This window comes from Neofelis nebulosa, chromosome 11 (genome assembly GCF_028018385.1).
Source record: "Neofelis nebulosa isolate mNeoNeb1 chromosome 11, mNeoNeb1.pri, whole genome shotgun sequence".
In the NCBI taxonomy this organism is placed as follows: domain Eukaryota; kingdom Metazoa; phylum Chordata; class Mammalia; order Carnivora; family Felidae; genus Neofelis; species Neofelis nebulosa.
Genome location: NC_080792.1, coordinates 44,084,638 through 44,100,282, shown reverse-complemented (window position 1 = coordinate 44,100,282; position 15,645 = coordinate 44,084,638). Strand labels below are relative to the sequence as shown.

Here is a 15,645-nt window from a genome sequence, read left to right as displayed (position 1 = left end):
AACCAATTTCATATCATTTGCAAAAACATTACATTATTTTACTGAAATATTCTAAGTTTAAAAATGAAGATGTTAATTTTTTCCATATAATATTGTTTGCTTTACTGCCTGACTTTGGAGGATGACTAACCACACAGTTCATTTTCTTTGCACTGTAGTGTTTTATTAAATGCTTCACCCAGTGAACATATCATAAGCATTTAAAAGATATCCATATTATGATAAAATTGGTCTTATTTGGTTTTAGTATGCAATACACATTCATCGCATGTCGTTTTCTCTCGCGTAAAACTGTAAGTTCATTGAGGCTGGTATTGTGTTTTAACCACTTCCCTATCTATAGCAGCTAGCATGGTACCCGATATATAGTATGTTCTTAGGAAAAGTTTATGAAAGAAATTAATTACCCTTACAAGTCTTTGATAGCAGTTATGTTTTAAATAAAGTCAGTGATTTGGTCAATCGCTTTATTTGGCTAGAATAAAATGTTGCAACATTACACTAATTATGGTAGCCATGAAAATACATCTATCAGAAAATCTCCTTCTAGGGACAGGTAATTGACTGACAGCCTCAGCAGCTGCCCCTCTGGGTCACCCATCATTTTTGCCTGAGACCATATTCCTGGTGGGCTGCTCCCAGCCAATGACCAGTGGAGGTATTAAGGTGGCCCCTTCCTCTGAGACATAGGATTCCTGCTGTGGGTGACTTTAACTTAAAGGACTCCTCGCCAGCCTGGCTGAAACTTTCTTGGAACACTGTTACCGTTGGAAACTCCTACCCTACCATTCTTCCTTTTTTTTCTTCTGCTTGATGCTCCTTCCCCTAATAAATCTTTTGCACATCTAATCCGATCTTCTCAGTAAATCTGAATTAACACAATAATTCTCACTAACAGTTCGTTTTTTCTCTTCAAGTGAACACAATGGTTAGGTCAACACAAATGTACAGCATGATGTACCTTTGATATGTAAATTGGTATTTGGCTTGCAGCCATGGTTATCTAGGTTACAGCTTACATTAAAGAATCATGGAGGAAAACCAGTGTAGAAAGATAACATCTGTGTCTAAATGATCCCTGAGGCCAGTATGCTATCTTTAGGGGAGATTTATCAACCTATGGAACAACATTTTCTTAAGTTGCAGTTGGGTGGCAAGCCTGTGCAGTTAGAAAAATCCCTTCAGTGACTTGGATGTGGCCCCACCTCTGCACTGGAAACCATTGACCCTCCCATTGCAGAGAGTGATCTGAGTTGCATCACCGGATGGCATCTGGTCCAGATGGACGAGTACCCCTTCTTCTCCAGAGGTAGTATTGTTGAGGTCATTCTATTTCAGGAAACAATTAAGGCAACTATTCAATAAAAGGAGAAAATTCGGTTTATTTTGCTATTCAGAATGCACCTGTCTATATCCACATTTCTTCTGGTTAGCTTTCAGAAATTGAGCCACGTTACTCTTTGTACCTATAAAAAGAGGGAGAGGGTGGGAAATTGACATTTTTTTCTTCAAGATTTTTTGAAAATTCAAGTTAGTTGACATATAGTGGTTTCAACAGTAGAATTTAGTGATTCATCAACACCCAGTGCTCATCCCAACAAGTGCCCTCCTTAATGCCCACCAACCAGACATGTGACAAAATATGTGTTTATTTATTTAGTATTTATTTATTTTTGAGAGAGAGAGTGTGCATGCAAGTGGGGGAGGGACACAGAGAGAGGGGGACAGAGGTTCTGGAGCTGGCCCAACGCTGACAGCTGCAAGTGCAATGTGGGGCTCAAACTCACAAACCTCAAGATCATGACCTGAGCCAAAGTCAGTTGCTTAAGCGACTGAACCACCCAGGCGTCCCTGACAAAATGTTTTGTTAAGCCTAGGGCACTTGGCAGGCTCAAAGGCTCCGACAATTAACAATCTCCATCTTCTACATTCAGTAGAGAGTCATCTTCTTTCTCCTCCCTCAGATTCTTATAACCTTCTTAATCAAATTGGAATTTATTGGTCATGCGTTCTGTCACGTAGCCTCTATTCAAAAACGTCTTTATCTGCTACTTTGTCTCAAGTTCTTTCCACTTTCCCATTGCTTTTCAATAGGTTTCCCCTAGTACTTGCTTCTGTTTGATTACTGCTATTTCTACTCTGTCATTTTTCTGCTGATGAAGTTAACCTTTTACTGCAAACAATGTGTCCCAGGGACAACCCATCCGCTCTTTTTCTTTCTTCACCAAGTGTTTTTATATTTTTCCTCCTAGTTTGTGAAACTGACAAGAATTTCTGTTTATAAATGAAATCCTACTTGGTTGCCTGACTTAAACTATTATAAAATTATGACTATAATTTGGACATCTTGCATGAGAGGAATATCTGTATGTTCTATTTTGCACAAAGTCCAGATTACGATGCAAGGTTGTGGTAGGGAATGAGAGCTAATTTGGGAGACATTAAAATAACGCAGCCAAACTATGAAATTCTATTGTTGCTGGTGAAAACAGGTATTTCCTTCCTTTATGAACATGATGCTCTTTTTTTCCTTTAATACAGATAATAGAGATGATATTGCCTGCAGCAACCTCCTTCCCTCCCACTCCTTCAACATTTCAACATTCCGTGCTACTGTAGTAGATGACAAAGCCTGTTACTCAGCCAACAGAGGAAAGACAGAATTTCAAATTATGAGTAGATCTATTTTCTCCTAAATTTCTGCCTCTTCAGCATTTTAAAGATACTCATTCTTCCCGGTGCTCATATCTGGCATTAATCTTTAAAATACAAATCCTCTTGCTATAGTTTTCTTAAAGAAAAGTAGAGCGAATGACACATGAGATAATGCCCTAGATTGCTTTTCTGTGTCTCAAGAGCCAGCATGCCATTTGAATTCTGGCTGCAATATGGTAAAGTCTGCTTGCTTTCAATTATTCAAACCCATTTAAGTTTTTCGTGCCAAGTTGGATAGGTTTATATTTCTATCTTCCCCATTCTGAATGTGGCTCTTTGAATGAATTATAGCATCCCTAGGCTACTGCATGGGAAGGTAGCTTCTAAAGCCTTTAAGGAGTTCATATACTTCAAGGCAGGAAATCTCTCCTTGTTACTTACTAGATAACCTTTCCCTTTTGCCTCTTGGCTTGCGGTAGCTTGTGCTTGGTATTGTCACCCAATGATGCCATAGTCAGTAGATTTTCTTTTAGAATGAAGAGTATTACCTAAAGCAAACTCTTTTCCGAAGAAGGAATTTCATGGGTCACAACCAGCTAACTGACAAAGCAGAAACAAAAAAAAAAAAAAAAAAAAAGAAAAAGACAAATCAGGAATTGATTAACTAGCTGATTTAGACCTTGGCTGGCTGAATCTACCAATAGTGCTGTTCCGTGTGTATTCACAGCACCAGCCAGTGCATGTGCTAGAGTCCACATTTGTTATTTATTTATTTATTTTTACCCTAAAGCATTAGCACTGATTGCGACAATTGAGTGACTTGGTCGGCAGGGTGAACTGTGAAATAACAGTCTATGTCTGTCTGATCATGTGGATAATGCCGAATAGCACTAACCAGCTCCTGCCTGTGGCTATGTCAGCTGAGCTATCCAGAAACATTTTTTCTCTCATTGATTTTTGTTTTTTTAATTTCTATTAAACCAGGATTGGGGCCCAGCAGGTTTGGAATGATGCCAGCATCCTGTTGAGTCAGAAGAAAAGGCTGAGAATAGGAAGTATATTGACCCAATTTATTGGACAAAGTGCAATAGAGGTGACAGAACAAGCTACCGAGGTGTTTGCTCTGTGAAAGCTTTTTAGAACAAGAGATATGGGACAATGAACTACAAATGGAACTGGTGGTCAGGGTCAAAGGAAGCCCCTTTCAACTCCTTTTGATAGAACAACTCCTTTTGATTGTTAAGCAGAATGAAATCTTTGCATCCTGTTAATTTTTTATACTGTTAATTGCTAGTGCCTATGTGAAATAAGGGGATTTCCAGCTGTTGTCTTAGAATGAAATGACTTCAGGAAACAAAATTAATTGGAAACCAAATTAATTGGTGTATTCTTCCTTTGCGCACCTGATAGTTCCACAAAAAATTTAAATGAAAAGCCTCAGAAAGGTTCTCTTGCTTGCAAAATATATTGAAATGTGCCTTAAAAGAGTATAACATATAAGATTGAAGCTACCCAATCTCCTTGTGAAGATCTTTGTAAATAAACACATTTCATGGTATAGATGTAGCTAAGAGTCTTGCCCTGTCTTCTGATGGATCCATTTTCATACCATCTACCCACACAACTAATGTGTTACTTCAAGAATCCATACAGACTTAACCTAGAAAAGCTTCAGTAAGAACATTTGGCAGGGTTTCTTCTTCATATGCACAGGGAACTTTGAGAAAAGCATGGACATAAAACAAATTTGGAGAGAGTGTTAAATAAGAAAATAGTGATTATGGAAAGCCAGTATGTATTTACCAAGAACAAGTTATGACAACAACATCTAGTTTACTTTCTGTTACAAATGATGGGACAGATAAATTATATCCTATTTGGGAAGAATATTTTATCTAATGTTTGAAGATAGCTTTTTGAGCAAGAAGTACATAAGAATATTAAGAAAAATCTAGCTGGCTGAATTATCATAGCCTAATAGTGTCAATTAATAAGTTAATAAACTAGAGGAGACATATGAGGGTATAAAATTCAGAACTCTTCTTGTTCTAACCTAGTTAGATATTTTAGTGAGAGGTTCAATGCTTATCAAATTTTCAGGTGACTTGAAGTTAAAATGTTAGATTAAAATTAGTAGTTTTAAAATGATTTCTACAAGGCAATCAATTGAAATTAATACGATTAAATTAACAGAGATGATCTGAATTCCTACATTTAGGGAAAAAAAATAATTGCATGAGGACAGGACTCAGGAGGCTTGGCATGGCAGTTGTAGTATGTGTGAAAAAGTCCCACGGGTTTTATCGAAACAGAAAATTAATATGTACTATCTGTGTGATGTGTCTGCCAGAAAGACCAATGCGAAGACAGAAGTGGGCAAAGAACAGGATGGAGGCAGGTGTCCACGTAGTACTCAACTACACACATGTGGAATATGGTGTCAAATGCCTTTTGTCGCAAAGGGGCACAGATGATTTAGAAAGTATTCCAATGCGTGCAGAATGAATTATGAGAATTCTAAGTCTTCACTACTTACTTGTTTTTTCAGTACTAATAGTGTTTCCTAGTATCTACCAATGCCAATCCCCACACTGTCTTCTTTTGTAAGCATTGCTTTATTTAATTGCCATCACACCCTATGACGTGTAGTTCTTATATTCATTATCATTTCACAGATGAGGAGACTGAGACCTGGAATGGTTAAATGACTTACTCAAAGTCACCGAACTACTAAGTGGCAAAGCTGGAGATTTTTTTCTGACCCCACTGTCCCTTGCTTTAGCCACTGTGCAATGTAACAAAAAGAACGTTACTCACTTCCAAAATTACTTTAGAGCGAAATGCTGAGCTGTACATTCAAGGTTCATACACTCTGGCCCCAACCTACCTTTCCAAGATGATTCTTGCTACATCCTTGGATCCATACAGTGCTCTAGCCAAGCAAGAAAACTGTTCTGCTTTGTCTTAACTTCTGTTCTTTGATCTTACGAGTTGTTCAACCTGAAGTAGTCTCTTTCCTTGGCACTCCTGTACGACTCTACCTGAAATGTGATTTTCTTAAGGAGACTTCTTGACTCCTTAGAATAAATGGGATAATCTCTCCTCCAGAGTTCTTCAAAAACAAACCTTTTGCAACTAATAATACTCTTCTTCTAATATTCATTTCTGTATATCTTTTAGTTCTAATCAATAGTATGCTCCTTGACAACAAAGGCTATGCCTTTGGAATCTTATCTCATAGGATTCCATTTAGGCTTATTTCTTACATATATTAGTGGTTCAATAAATATTTCTCGAATGAGAGAGAGATGATTGTGGTGGGTGGCCTAAGGAGGGAATACTCTCAAAACTATCACAAAAGAGGCAGTTGAATGAGATACCTATTGAAATACAGGTTGGCAGTTAGTAAGTTGATCTGATATTGGAGAGGCATGGGGAAGAACATTATTCTAAAAACATTTGGTATTCCAAAGAATTGTCTTTTAATAGAATAAAATTTTATCTCATCTTGTCAATTATAACTGGACTTCCATTTGGAAGCAGTTTGAATCAGACTGGGGAAGTCTAGAATTGAGAGTGCAGGTGTCAGTTCTTGGGATTGTCCTTGTGTTAGAAAGTATAGGTTGGCAGATGTGGCGGGGTTGAAGAAAGTGACAGATTTCCAAGTACAAGCCTGATAAGATATGGATATAGACGTCAAATCTCAAACATGGCTACTAAACCAAGTGGCAAAGATGCCTTTTGCACATGACAAATAAGCTGCAAGTAGAATCCGAGATTTATGGTATCCAACCAGGCAAAGGATTTTCATATATTCACAGTATAACATAGGGAAAGAGCATAGGTTTGGGAAACAGTAGTGTCCGGGTTTAATTCCTGTCTCTGCCACTTCCTAGCTGTGTGACCTTGGACACTTTACGTAATTTCCCTGAAGTTTATTTCCCTCACCTGTAAAATAAGAATAATAATTTGTACTAACTTCATAGGGTTATTATAAAGACTAAACAAGTTGATGTCTGTAAATTACTTAGAATAGTACCTGTGTAGAATTAAGAGCTACATAACCATTAACTATTATTTATCTGTAGGTGTTTTGAGGGGCAGAGTTTTGGTAGCAAGGCATTAATGTCACATCCAGGTTAAAAATATTTGTAGCCACTTTTTAAAATACATTTTGGCTTGGTTGGTGAATAACAATGTAACCTCAAACCAGTCACCAAAACTCTGTTGCTCAGTTTTTTTCACCTGTAAAACAGACATAGAAACTTCCATATCAGCCCTTAGCATTTTCTTAAGAATTAAAAAAGATAATGCTTGGAGACTTCTTTTGTACTCTAAACAACGCTGTCAAAATGTAAAAGGTTTAATCATTCAATATTCAGCTATTGAGCCCCACATGTGAGTCTAGACTGCTTGTAGAGAGAGAAGGAAAAGCATCTGATGATCCTAGGGTAGGCTGTGGGGCATTGTCCTGGTGGTCTCCCCAGGCAGTCTATAGTAGCCTGACCCTGATTTAGCCTTCCCCCTTCTACATGTTGTCAACTTATATATAATCCATTCTCAAAGCTCTTGAGACTAATTTACAAAAGCAGAATGCCAATTATTACTTCACAATAAGAAAAACAACTGTCAGGCAGCAAACAGACATGCCTGTTACGTTTATCCTCGTCAGCAGAACTGCATAGGAAGCTAAGCTACAGTTAGGTTTTGGGGTGAATCTGGAACTTGAATCACAGGAAATATAAGATTTGAATGTTGACTTAATGCAGTGAAGATACCTGGATTTATCCCTCTCCACAATAGCATCAGCACTGCAAAGGAGCTACAACTCTTGAAAATTTCAGCTAAGGCTGCCTCTTCCCGGGGGGTGTTCTTGAATTAATGCTTACAATGTTTGCCTCAGTGAATCCTTGTTTTTGCTGACATGGCTGACTAGTCTTTTCCTCTGAAGGATGCTTAATAAGTCAGTTAATAGAAGATTAAAAAAACACTATCTGTTGTTAACATCTCCTTTCCCACTTGAACCTCAGGAAAGAGAAGCCAGCACTGTGGGACCAACGGTAAATTGCCCTTGTTCTACTTCTCCTCCCCCAGGGGGAAAATTCATTTTGAGAAGAGTTAAACAAGGACAGTGTGAAAGGGAAAGGAGTGAGCAGGGTTAGTGCTTGGGGTGAAGGAGTTCTAAGAGTCCCCTGGGTAAATGATCAGGTGGCTGTGTTGGGTATATGTTGTATACATGGGATGGGTTCCCCTCCAGCTTCCAAAGGCGATAATGGGCCTCTAAGGGTGTGACACAGAAATGCCAGTGGTCTGATCACTAATGGCTGAGACCCTGAGACTTCTGGTGACAGATATCTGTGCCTGGGACTAGCATGGGGGCAGAAAGTTGCCCTTCAGGCTCAGACAGTATCAACACTGTCCTAGGTAGACTGCAAAGAAGGGTATACCTGAATGTTTTGGTCCATATAAACCTCTGGGACTCTTGCATAACATTAGAGTGATGGAAAGTTCCCCTCTCACCACAGCAAATGACTAATCATTAGTTTTCAGTCAACTAGGCATATGCATGGAGGCTTAGAGTTGATTGATCTGATTTTGCAAACTAAACAGATAAATTCATTTTTATTTTATGATGATTTTAGATCTTAGTGTAGGAGGTAAGCATTTATCTTTTTTTTTTTTTTTATTAATTTTTACACAAAAGGAAAATACCCAGTCCTGCCATTCAGAAAGCACTGTCTTCTGGGGAAGACATACAAGTAGATATGTCATTGAGTCATGATGATACTCTTGCTAAAAGTCATTATAGAAATTAAGTGTAGGGTGTATAGTAGAAGTTCCTATTCCAGAGCTGGTTAGGAAGGGGGAGGGAGCATATCAGTGAAGGCTTTCCCCACCCAAAGAAGAAGCCCTAACCCTAATGAAGGCAGGGAGTAGGTGATAAATATGTTCCTAGATGAGGCTACATTTGACCTTTCTCAAAGAAGGAAGGGAAAATGACTTACTAGGAAAAGGAATTTGTGTGCAGAAATTCTATTGGTTTTGAGGCAATGCAAGCCATTTGTATCTAATTTGAATCAATGAAATCTCTGTAAATATGTATGAAAATGACATTGGTCATTCAGTGAATTGTTTATTAGAGTGATATTTTTTATTTTGTGTGGATTCATCCATATTCACTCATCAGGCAACAAGGTGGATAATATGGGATGACTGGTTGGATTATGGATGCTGTTTCTGATTAGGAAACTCGCCATAGTTACTTGACCCCTTTTAAGGCTTGAATCTAAAATATTGTTCTCTTAGCAAAGCACTAATATATGGGCCAATCAAACCAATATATATAGTTTATTTACCTGTTAGAATGTGGTGAAATAATTTCAGAATATAATTTATCTATTAGAATGTAGTGAGATAATTTTTTGTAATCATTATGTATTGATCCATTGCTTTATCTCCCTTTACTGTTGTATTGAAAGAGCTTATCTAGTCTAAAAATGTAAAACAGTGAAGTAATGCAGAACCTGGAAGTGAACTTGGAAGCTTCTGGGTTCTACTGTGGGACATTTCTCCTTATCTTATAATGTATTTTTAGATGATTATTATTTTATTTCTTCAGTATTACTTATTTTCTCAATTATTCAAATTTTATATCGCTGAGAAACCAAAGGTTTAAATAAAAGTTTGATGGGTAGGCATTAAAACTTGCAGAAGTTGGTAAAGATCTACTTAGAAATAGTTGGGGGAGTGATACAAATCACAAGGGAACTAATGAGAAAGCAAAAGTGCAATATTTGATGAGGCCTTTGGCTATTTAGTTTGCTCCTAGATGATCAGATATATGAAAACTTTATGTTTAAAATTTGGTAAGAAAAGTGCAAGGATAAAGATAAAAGTGTGGCATATATCTGTGATATACTTAGACTATTACAAGGTCCCGACAGAGCTAGGAAATACTTTAGAAGAATACTAAGGAAAAAAAAAAAAGATGAATTCAAGATCTCTTTGGAACAAGAAGAGCTCTGTGTATATTTTTGTCTTCTTGGTCAAGAAGACCATAGTTTTGCATCTCTGCCTGCATAAAAGCTGATTCCTGTTGCCAAGGCAGCTCCTGCACTCATCTCACCTAAAACCTAGTGTAGTGTTCTCTATGATTCGGTTTTGTTCTCCTCCTACGGATATTAAATTAATGAAAACATACCTCAAAGACAGACTGAATTCAGAGTGCTTCGGGATTTCAAATCTGAGAATTCTCTGCAATTAGTATGTCAAGTATGATACACAGAAGTGACCATGGCGTGGCATGTGGAGCAGTGTGGACAAGAGGTGTGAGGAAGAAATAAGGGATGGGGGGAGTCCCCATCCCCAGCCATACTCCCTGGGGTTTCTGTAATTATCCAGCCAGCCGGGAAGGAATGCTCACACAGCCTTATGTGAATATGTGAAGGTTTTTTTGTTTTGTTTTGTTTTGTTTTGTTTCTGTTTTTGTTTGTTTAGTATTTTTGCAAACAATTCATTCCTATGAAGAGTAGACTATGTTTTAAAGTTAATCCAATAGAAATGGTGTCTTCCTTAAGGTAGTCTATGGTGTTTCCATCAGGAAGTTCTGTGTTCTTTATGGTATTTCCTTCAGAGTAGTCTAGAGTAATGTGTATTGGGAAAAGTTGTATTAAGTAAAATTACATAAATTTGTGTGTGTGCATGTGTTAGCGATTTAAAATATTAATGGAAGCATTTTCCAAATGTGTTCTTCACAAAAACAGTGTCAAATATTTCCTATGACTAGAGTTCAGGGGATCCCACCTAGGGAAATACAAGTAAAGGTTCAATCTTCAAATTAAATTTCCAAATAGCTTGGTAATATCTTAATATATAGTACATGTAATTAAGGAGAATTCAAAATATGCAAAATTTTACTTAATTTTAAAAAATTTTTGTTTATTTATTTTTGAGTGAGAGAGAGGGAGAGAGAGAGGGAGAGAGGAAGAGAGAGAGGGAGAGAGAGATTGAGAGTGTGCACGCACAAGCAGGGGGAGAGAATCTGAAGCAGGCTCTGCACTCTGCATCAGAGAACTCAATGTGGGGCTCGAACTCATGAACCTTGAGATCATGACCTGAGCTGAAGGCAGATACTTAACCGACTGGCCACACATTCAATTTTCAAACAAATGACAGATATTGTATAAAACATGAAAATGAAAAATAAATGTAAAATGTTATTTCTTGAAACTATTGACTGAAATAATTTGGCTTTACTTTCAACCAGAAGTAGGAGAGAGTTGTTTATTGAGTTAAAAAAAGTATTTGAAGAAAATATGATCCCTTTTATTATATAGAGATATGTAAATTGCACAAAGAAACTAGTTTCTTTACTTGATTTGAATATTACATTTCATTCCTGTGAAGTCATTCCAGTGCCTGGTGTCTATTATAGATGAAATGCCACAGTGCCTTTCTGGTCTGGAGAATTTTAAGGAAAATAGCCTGTAACAGTGTTCCCAGTGAGATATTTCATAGAAATAGTTCTACAGGCTCAGGGAGACAGACATACATACGGCATACAAACAAACTGATATACACATGTACAAACTTACACTGACTTTGAAACACGTATTTTGTTTTATTTTTTAAAGTTCATTTGTTTATTTTGAGAGAGAGCAAGAGAGTGTGTGCTTGAGCGAGGGAGGGACAGAGACAGAAGGGGAGAGAGGATCCCACGCAAGCATGGCACTGTAGCCCTACTCAGAGCTTATCTCACAAACCGTGAGATCATGACCTGAGCTAGAATCAAGAGTCAGATGCCTGACTGAGCCACACAGGCTCCCTGAAACACACATATTGTAAAATTTACTACATAAATTGTATATTGTGCAGAATGGGGAAATTAAATTTCATTTAACTCTTCCTTTTTGTTTTGTTTTGTTTTTGACTTTCTAAAATCCTAAGCCAACATTGTGGCATTATGGGAACATTGCATCATGGGAAGGACCTGAACAGGGTGGATGCTGTTTCTTGGTCACTGTTTTGGCCATCAGAGTGAAGAATGACCATTTATATCCTTTTCAGGGTAATGCCTGAAATAGGAATTTTTTTATGTCTGGATATGCAATCCTTAGACTCTGATTTGAAATATTACTTACAATCTCATATGGTGTTGACAATAATGGAACAGTAAGTTACCTAATGTGTTATTATTTGATAGAGATTTAATTATTTTTACTCTTTATTTTTGGTAGTACTCTTTTAGGATCCTAAACAAATTTCTCTCTTTGCCTTTTAGAAAATCCTTTATTATTTGTTGAGCATTGATCACTGTTTCTGGCTCTCCTGGAAGAAACTTCAACATTGCCCTGGTTTGTGGAGTGTTTGCTGGAAGCACCTTTGATAATGTCAGAAATGATGTCATTACTGTTCTGGGAGGAGTGTGTTTTCCACGAACTTGTGTTTCTTCTTCCATACAGCACTGATAATGGCGAAAAACAAGTATTTGTCAAAGGTAAGACTTTTTGAAACTAAAAATTTAAGATAGTTGAACGTACTTTGAAGAATCAGAAATTCTGAGATAGTCTCATTAAGGCAATTTCAACTTTGTTGAAAATCAAATCGCTAAAGTAATTGGTAATGCCCTTTCAAAAAGAGAAATACAGTATGCACTCTGTAACATGATTCATCACTTTCCAGAGAAGGCAATAGAAATGTATAGTTGTTTTTTATTTTTTTGAGCATCTCATAATTGTAATTTACACATACAAATCCCACAGGCATATGTCACCAACAGATGGTATTTATTAAAAATCCACATGCATTCTTGGACGGTTTAAGTGTCATTCTGCCTGAAGGCAAAGAAATGGATTAGAAGACCTTTCAAGGTCATTCTACTTAGAACTTTCAAGAGTACAATGCGGAACTGTCCCATTGTTTAAAATGTGTTTATTTTAAATATATGTACAAGTCAAGTACATTTGGTTGCAAGTGACACATATCTAACTTGAATCAGAGTAATAAAAAAAGTGCAATATATTGGCCACTTATGAAAGGGTTTGGTCAGCTTTGGCATTCGAAACAATCGGCTTCAAAGACTAGAATGCAGTAAAGTCTCCTTTTCCTCTTTCTTCTTTGCTTCTCTTTGTGGGTTGCTCATTCTGTCTTCAGCAGATAGACTTCTTCCACATAGTGGGGAACATGGGTCCAGAAACAGATGCGTCAGTCATCAAAGAGAAGTCTTTGCAGCCAGCTCTGTTTAGAAACCCTGGGCAAGGGCACTTGGGTGGTTCAGTTGGAGCCAACTTTGGCTCAGGTCATGATCTCACAGTTGTGAGTTTGAGCCCTGTTTGGACACTCTGCCGTCAGTGTGGAGCCTGCTTCAGATCCTCTGTCTCCCTCTCTCTCTGCCCCTCCTGACTCGTTCTCTCTCTCTCTTTCTCAAAAATAAACATTAAAAAGAAAAAAAAAGAGGGGTGCCTGGGTGGATCAGTCAGTAGGGCAGCCAACTTCTGCTCAGGTCATGATCTTGCGGTTGGTGGGTTTGAGCCCCATGTCGGGCTCTGTGCTGACAGCTCAGAGCCTGGAGCATGCTTCAGATTCTGTCTCCCTGGCTCTCTGCCCGCCCCCCCCCCCCCTCACACTCTGTGTCTGTCTCTCAAAAATAAAATAAATAAACGTTAAAAAATTAAGAAGAAAGAAAGAAACCATGGGCAAAATTTTAACTGTCACAACTTGAGCCCAGAAGCAATCACCATAAGCAGCAGTTATAGTCTTATGATTGACTTCCTGGGACCATGGGCCTTTCACTGGCCATGACCATATTCACACCAGGATTGAGAAAGGCAAAAAGAGATTCCTGGGATCCTGAGACTGTCCTACCCTAGTCTCCAAGTGAATGTTTTCACTATTACAAAATGGTCAAGAGACAGTTTCAGGAATATTATAATTAAGAATGAATATTTGTTTTTTTCCTAAGTGTCTATCAAGATCAGTATCTTCCTGTTGTGCCTATCTCTGATCCCAATTTTCGCCAGAAGTCCAAGCCCCTGAGGACATACATGGTTACCTTTATGTACCTCCATTTGGCTCTGGACACCCTCTAATCTGACATAATCTCACACAACACTCTGATTCATATCCTTCCTCCCGTGAGCTCCTCGCTTCCTGACCTCACCACGTATGCACACATACTTTCTGGAACTCAGGTTCTGTTATCAATAAAATGGTGTATGATCTTTAACTTCTGTAAACATTCCTTTTCCTTTTTGGTTTTACTGAAATCCGGCCATCACTTGAGGATGTCGGATTCCTCTGCAGCCTCTCAACTGTTCCTATTATGGCTGTTGTTTTCTCTCTCTCCCACCCCATATGTAATGTAAGTGTTCTTTTTCTTTTATTACCATTCAAGTTTATTCATCCCTTCATTCCCCTAACGCCTTAGCTATTTAAATTGGACTGCCCCACCTTGTTGTAGTATCTACCAACTGCCTGGTAACTGCTTTACTTATTGACAGTTTTAACATGATCCTTATATTTTCTTTTCACCACCACTGTCTTACCTTTCTTTCGATGACTTTAGCATCATGTGATGACTGAACCCACACTCTGGATTTTCACACCGTTGAGTTTCTCACTTGCAATGATCACTCCCTCAACATCGGATATCCAAGCCTATGGAGGTACTCTACAGATTTTCATTCTGATAGCTGCACCTGATTCTCTCTTGAAAGTAACCCACCATAAATTCAGCATTCCTTGTATTGCTAGCTCACCGGGTCTAGTGTCATCTGCTCTTGCAAATATTTAGCTCTCTAAGATTTTCCAATCATTTTGACTATTACCTTTGTGTTTGTTTTCATTAGTGCCCCTCTTATCCTGAATATCTTTCCTTAGTTTAGACTCTATGATTCATACAAAGTGTATCCCCTTCTCTCTAACATCAACTCCATTATCTGTCTCCCACCACTGCCCTCGCAGGTGAAACCTCAGCCTCGTGAAACTCACCTCTCTGCCTACTCTGTGCTTATTCTTGAGAAACTAAATGTTCTTGAAGAACAACACTCAAACACGCTGATGGGTTTCCCTTAAGTTTATGACAATATATCTCAAGTGAGTTTCAGGGGTCCCAGGCAATCTTGTCCTACTTTTCTGTCAATTTGTTGTTCCATCATCTAGAAGAACTATGTAATTTTTTTTTTCTCCTCAAAATCTGTTTACTCATCCTCAACTAATTATCTCATTTTGTTTTTCATGGAAAGAAAAAATTAAAAATAGTGACTTTATCTTGCTTGCATCAACTCAAATAACCAACTTGCATCTGCGTTGCCATATTCTGCACTACAGCTGCACATGCCGTCTTGTCTTCTGCTAATCGTGTCTGAAAGCTTTCTGCTCGTGCTCAGCGCTGTGTTGCACTGTTCAGATCCACCTTTCAGGACTAAAGGGCTTATTCCCCCAGACTTGGGTAACAGCCCACCCTGCTCTTCCCAAACAAGACTGCCCTGAGGCGTTTTCCCAGAGGTCCCAGGCTGAGACCTCTGTGGTGGTGGCATCAATGTTCAACTCTTCCCTAGTTCCAGTCCTACTTCCTTCAGCCCCTCACAGGTTTGACTCCAAGGGCACTCCCAAACAAAGTTCTTGCAGGAATAAATCTGTCTACGTGTTTCACAGGGAATCTGGCTGAACAGAGGTGGTACCTGGAGTGGTCTGAGGGTCTGAATCTAAAATAACACTTAATTGCCACCGACCAGTTGCAGTGAGTCCCAATGAGGACCCCAACACTTGTGGTAGGTAGAGCTCTTGTGGGAGGCTCTTGGCACACTGTGGTGGTGCAGTGGTTAAGCGTTTTCATTTAAGATGAACTGGGACAGTATACCCATAGAAAGAAATGCATCAGTAAGGCAATATCTCAGGTGCTTTAGAAGTTTGGGAGAGGTGGTAATTATGAAGCTTATGGAATTTGATTGTTGTTGCTGGGAGCAATTAATGTATTTGATAAATTAAATT

The 15,645-nt window shown here is 38.3% G+C and overlaps 1 pseudogene; it reads right to left on the bottom strand.

Moving 5' to 3' along the window:
- LOC131489591 (uncharacterized) overlaps positions 1-15,191 on the bottom strand; it is a 34,803-nt pseudogene extending 19,612 nt beyond the window's left edge.
- Positions 15,192-15,645: the final 454 nt, after the last annotated feature.